The sequence below is a fragment of the Ailuropoda melanoleuca genome, chromosome 3 (assembly GCF_002007445.2).
Source record: "Ailuropoda melanoleuca isolate Jingjing chromosome 3, ASM200744v2, whole genome shotgun sequence".
Taxonomy (NCBI): domain Eukaryota; kingdom Metazoa; phylum Chordata; class Mammalia; order Carnivora; family Ursidae; genus Ailuropoda; species Ailuropoda melanoleuca.
In genome coordinates, this window is record NC_048220.1 from 75,458,982 (window position 1) to 75,465,456 (window position 6,475).

The following is a 6,475-nucleotide window of genomic DNA, read 5'->3' on the forward strand; positions in this document are numbered from 1 at the left end:
TATTCTCCAGGTTATGAGCTACATTTTCCTACTTCTTTGTGTATTTAATACTTTGGGGGTTGGGTATTAGACAGTGTAAGTTTTATATTTAAGTTTTGTTTTTTTCTTTTTCTTTTTTATCATTTAAAGACTGTTGAAGTTTGTTTGGACCAGCAGTTTATTTGCAAATTAATTTGTAAACCTTTAGAGATCTCTCTTGACTTCCCCAGGTATTTATTTTTTTTGCACTCCGGATGATCAGGATTTAAACATCTCTTATCCCAACATGTGATCATTTAAGAATTATTCAGTACCACTCTCTACCCACCCAACCCAGTACTGGTTCTCTACCTAGCTCCTAGGAGTTTGATTCTAACCAGCCCATGCTTTATGTTTAACAACAGATTCAAAGAAAGCTTTATGAAAATTTATGGAACTCTTGTGTTTAGCTAGCTCCTATTCTTATACTTTGCCCCTCAAATTCCAGCCCTTTATGTGTGTATCTGACTGAACACAGACAGGCTACTATTGTCTGTTTCCAGTAGCACTCCTGCATTACAATATGGTAGACGCCTCCTGAAGAAAGCTGTGATGAGGTACAGGTGAGGTTCAGTGGGGTGGGGTCCAGAGCCGACGACCAAGAAGGAATTCTTGAGGCGTCTTTGGTGCAAAATGGTGGTTTATTAAAGCACTGGAATAGGACCCATGGGCAAAAAGAGCTGCTGCCCTGAGGTTGTGAGGAATGGCCCATTATATACCCTCAAGTTGGGAGGGGGTTAGGGATAGCGTNNTAAGTCTCTAAGGAATTTTGGAAGCAAGGTTTCCAGGACCTTGAGGGGGCTAGCTGTTTTTGGGAAAAGGTCATTTATTACTGTCTAATAAAACCTGAATCATGAGACCCTTCAGATGTATATCGGTGGGCCATATGCTTGGGGGATGGTTGCCAATACGTATCTTGGGAGGTTAGAGATAAAGGAAGTTTCCAAAGGAATTTTTATACGTTAAAGTAGACTTTCAGGATCTTGGTGGAGGGGAGGGGGTCAGGCTAGGACTGCCTTTTGCCCTTAGCAAAGTATCAACATTGAGGCAGCTGAGTTCCTAGAGGAATGTCACCATGCTTGTTTCAAGGACTTGTCAATGGGCTGTAGGTAGTAAGGACTGTTTCTTTGTCCTTTCGGGCAGCCAGGAGTGCCTGAGGAATGTCACACACATCCAATGGGCTGGGGGGACGAAACTTCTGCTTTGTCCTCAGCTTGCCTTCCATTCCCTCATCAAGCTGGACTGATTTTAAGACTCCAGTTATCTTCCTTCTCTTAGGAATCACAGTCCTACACTGCCTATTTTCCTTTTGGGAAATCCTAAGTGTTTGGAAACACATGTTTCATATATTTTGTCCTATTTTCTCTCTCTCTCTCTCTCTCTTTTTTAAATACTGAATGCCTCACGAGTTTGCTTGTCATCTTTGCACAGGATCCATACTAATCTTCTCTATATCATTCCAATTTTAGTATATGTGCTGCCGAAGCGAGCACCTATTTTCTCATTATTTATCGTAGGTGGCCAGTTACTCCACCAGAGTGGAACTGATGGTCTCAAGTCTCCTTAAAACTAATTTTTTAAATGTCTGAATTATCACCCACTGTTTTTCCTCCATGTTATGTTCTAATTTATTTTTTGTAACTTTATCTTCCAATCAACCTGGTCATCCTTCTAGTCTATCTAGTGTTTTCTTTAAAGACCAAATTTTCCAAGTTTACTTTTTATTCTTGGCATTTCCTTTAAAGTTCCCTTGTCATTTTACAGATTCTATTTCTTTTTCTTCAGGAGTTTCAGTCATTAACTCATCATCTTCAAATTTTTAGCTATTCTCTTGTTCGTGTTGTCTCATATTAGTGGATTCTCATGTGTTTTATAGATTTTTGCCGGTGGATGTCAAATCAATAGGCGCTTCCTTTTTTGATAATCTGTTATACCTGTGTCTAAGGTTAAGCAGTTGTCCTTATAGAATATTTTGAGTTTGTTTTAGCCGGCGTCATGTGGACTGGTTAAAGACCAGTTTTATATTATTTTCTCAGTTTGAGTTTAACGGGTTAATTTTATTTGGGATGCAGTACTTCTATGTGCGTAATGCCAGGTTTTCTAATATCCTTATCACTTTAAAAAAAAAGTTTTTTTTTTTCTTTTTTTCCAGTCAAGATCTGGGACTGATAACTTACTTTTGGCTGTGCCCAGTCTGTGTCTATGCCAGGAGGGGCAAAATTTTGTTCCTATTTTTGATGGGATAGCTTATGTCAGGGTTTCTCTTTCCTCAGGCTCTCTGACATGTAAACAAACAAAATCTATTATAGTGCTTCATCAAGAACAGGTCTGACTGCCTTAAGTTCATTCCTAAAATAGGTGCCTAAACCTCAAATTGTATGTCCACGTCCAATACATTTAATGTGGTATTTGTGTGTTAGAATTAAGGAGAAAGTCTTGTCATGTGGGTTTAATCTGCCATCTTGAGCTGAAGTTGTAATATGAATGTTATCTCTCCTCTTCTTTGTCAAAGTAACTTATATTTGTGAATGTTGTTGGATAATCAACCAAATATGTTTTATTTCTTTTCTTTATTTTCTCCTTTATTTCTTTTATCATGTAGGTAGTTTGATATGTTGTATTAGTAATATATTAAATGATACTCTTGTTTATGATTTTGAAATTATTGTATTTAAAAATATTTTAATCTGGGGCGCCTGGGTGGCACAGCGGTTAAGCGTCTGCCTTCGGCTCAGGGCGTGATCCCGGCTTTATGGGATCGAGCCCCACATCAGGCTCCTCCGCTGGGAGCCTGCTTCTTCCTATCCCACCCCCCCTGCTTGTGTTCCTTCTCTCTCTGGCTGTCTCTATCTCTGTCAAATAAATAAATAAAATCTTTAAAAAAAATTTTTTAATCTTTTACTATATACCAGAAATTATCCTAGGTGTCCTGGGGGAACATAAACAATGGGGCTCATCAGCCCCTCTGACAATGGAGAGCATTCTGAAGGACTCCTGCAGACACTCAAGGGCTGGTTNCCTTTAAATTCTAATTGCTCTTTTAAAGCTGCTGCTAGTTTTTGTTTTTATGCCCCCCCCCCCCCCCCCCCNATAGCTTATGTCAGGGTTTCTCTTTCCTCAGGCTCTCTGACATGTAAACAAACAAAATCTATTATAGTGCTTCATCAAGAACAGGTCTGACTGCCTTAAGTTCATTCCTAAAATAGGTGCCTAAACCTCAAATTGTATGTCCACGTCCAATACATTTAATGTGGTATTTGTGTGTTAGAATTAAGGAGAAAGTCTTGTCATGTGGGTTTAATCTGCCATCTTGAGCTGAAGTTGTAATATGAATGTTATCTCTCCTCTTCTTTGTCAAAGTAACTTATATTTGTGAATGTTGTTGGATAATCAACCAAATATGTTTTATTTCTTTTCTTTATTTTCTCCTTTATTTCTTTTATCATGTAGGTAGTTTGATATGTTGTATTAGTAATATATTAAATGATACTCTTGTTTATGATTTTGAAATTATTGTATTTAAAAATATTTTAATCTGGGGCGCCTGGGTGGCACAGCGGTTAAGCGTCTGCCTTCGGCTCAGGGCGTGATCCCGGCTTTATGGGATCGAGCCCCCCATCAGGCTCCTCCGCTGGAGCCTGCTTCTTCCTATCCCACCCCCCCTGCTTGTGTTCCTTCTCTCTCTGGCTGTCTCTATCTCCGTCAAATAAATAAATAAATAAATAAAATCTTTAAAAAATTTTTTTTAATCTTTTACTATATACCAGAAATTATCCTAGGTGTCCTGGGGTAACATAAACAATGGGGCTCATCAGCCCCTCTGACAATGGAGAGCATTCTGAAGGACTCCTGCAGACACTCAAGGGCTGGTTTCTTTAAATTCTAATTGCTCTTTTAAAGCTGCTGCTAGTTTTTGTTTTTATACCCCCCCCCCCCACGGCAGACAAATCTGCTCCTCCTCCCTCAGTACTATTTCTCCCCACTGCAGTTCACACTGTCTGGAGCTGGGGTTCCTGGGCTTATCCTGTCTTCATCTCTTGCTGTTCCCATGTGGTTTCTCTACCCTTGGGGTGCAGATGCTATTCAGTAAGTCCTCAGTTCTACTTCAGTAGGAATCGCTCTACACGTAGGCGTCCATTCAGTGTGTTTGCGAAGACGTGAGTTCAGGGTCTTTCTGAGTCGCCATCTTGGGCCCTCTCCTATTCATTAAATTATGTATATGCTCTATATACGTATACTTGTGTATATATATATACACATTTATGTATATGTCCTGTACTTTTGAAAAATCCTATGAATTCTGTTAGAATTTTAAAAAGCCTTGAAAGAGATGACATTTAAATTATATTATACTATAATATTTATAGATTATATAATTTATGGGTTTTGTTTTAATATAATATAGAAGTTGGCAGAGTATCAATTTAAAAAGATTGACCATAAATTGGTCATTTTTGATCCTGGATGATAACTACATAAGAATATATTATACTATTCTCTCTACTTTTTAAAGGATAAAAATTTTCCATTAATGTGTTTAAAAATATTATATCTTTTTAAACTTTTTAAGCAGTCATAAAATTATGGCATTTCCATGAGTTCTTTTATTATGTAAAGATAGTTACTTTGCATTTAAAAATTTAAACTCACTATGTATTGCTAAAGCTGTGCTATTTAAAGCAGAAAATTTCAAAATTGCATCTAAATAGAAAACAAAACTATTGAAAAGCTAATAAACCCTAAGCAGGAGCCTCATTACACAACAGGGCCTTATTATCAATTCCATTTATTGTTAATGACATACACTTGGAGCAATGGTTCTAACTGAAGCTTAATTGAAGACAAAACAGCAAACTTCTTAGGCGTTCCTCTTCTTTTTTTTTTTCTTTTGTAGTAAGTTTCTCAATGTGAAATTTGAAAAAAATGCAAAGACTATTTTATTGTTAGAAACTAATATTTGCCTGGAATATATCCTTTTTGAAAGAACAATATAGAAAGATAATTGGGGGGAAGAAAAATGTATGTGGAATGTATGTTGAATGCTATCCCAAGTCAATGTAGCTAGTACTAAGTCCAGATTACACTAATATTAAAAACATAATGTCATTTGTTACCTCTGAATGCCTTTTGGCGTGCAGTACAAGGACCACAGCTGGGGCCTTTAGCTTGTTATTGATGTATTTAATGAAGCCATCCTCATGTATTGTTAGTTGTCCTTTTTAAAACAAAAGTGTTTTTCCTGAATAGTTTGACTATCTTTTTGATATTTTTCAATTTCTTCAATTAGGTATTTTCCAGGCAATATTAATCAAGCAGAAAGATAGCATTTTTGAAGCATGGATACAAACCTTCTATAGACTCATTTTAAGTAGGAAAAAAGCATGATATTGTATTCTCATTCTCCTAAGATTCACTAGATTGGCTTGAAAGTAAACTAAACTACAGTTAAAAGAATCCTGCTTTCTCTAAAGCAGACTGTTTGCACCCAGGGAAATTTTTACGTCCCTTGTGGTTGAAGGCACTTCTAATCTACTGTGGAACCAGATTGACTTATTAAAGAAGATTGTAAACCGTAACTATTGCTAAGGTCTATTCAGGTCTGTCCCTCAGAACGTCTTAGTACAAGCTAAAGGACATGAAGTCTGGCTTCTTTTCTTTGATAGAGTATATTTCTACTACATCAAATACATCTCTGCATACTAAGCGAGGAAGTTACCCTGTATGTGTGTCTCAATAGTCTNATGTCTCAATAGTCTCTACACTTGTCCGCTAAAGGTATTCCTTCTATATGGAGGAAGAAGCAGTCAATTTTCTTTTATTTAATGATGACCTTTATCAATTTGCATTTTGGAAACTAATAAACAACAATAAGCCTTTGGATATTAAAATACTTCTTATCTCTAACTGGGGATAAGAAATGGCCTACTATATTTCTGGAGTGGAACCACTTAGCCTGAAGGTAATACATGCTTTTTTTCATTTCTTTCTGATAAGAAAGAGTCACTTCCCTTTGATTTATAGTTCTCATAAGGAAGGTAATATATTTCATGATTAATTTTAGCTCCTAATCATTTGCATATTGAATAAGAGATTCAGAAAAGACTGTGAGAAAATAACTATGTACCTTTACTTACATTTAATAATCAATATGATTTATGCATTCAATACATATTTTTTTAAAGATTTTGTTTATTTATTTGACAGAGACATCCAGCAAGAGAGGGAACACAAGCAGGGGGAGTGGGAGAGGAAGAAGCAGGCTCCTAACAGAAGAGCCTGATGTGGGGCTCGATCCCAGATCGCTGGGATCACGCCCTGAGCCAAGGGCAGATGCTTAACGACTGCGCCACCCAGGCGCCCGTCAATACGTATTTTTTATCATGGCTTTTTTTTTAATGAATCTTATGGAAATATATTGGCAGGATAGCTATCAATTTAGATCATCTTTTTATATCCT

At 36.9% G+C, this 6,475-nt stretch overlaps 1 non-coding gene across 1 annotated transcript; it reads right to left on the bottom strand.

Moving 5' to 3' along the window:
* Positions 1 to 1,404: 1,404 nt before the first annotated feature.
* LOC117801618 lies at positions 1,405 to 1,511 on the bottom strand. The gene has a single exon (XR_004624379.1). It is a non-coding gene; the product is annotated as a U6 spliceosomal RNA (small nuclear RNA).
* Between the last annotated feature and the right edge of the window lie 4,964 nt (positions 1,512 to 6,475).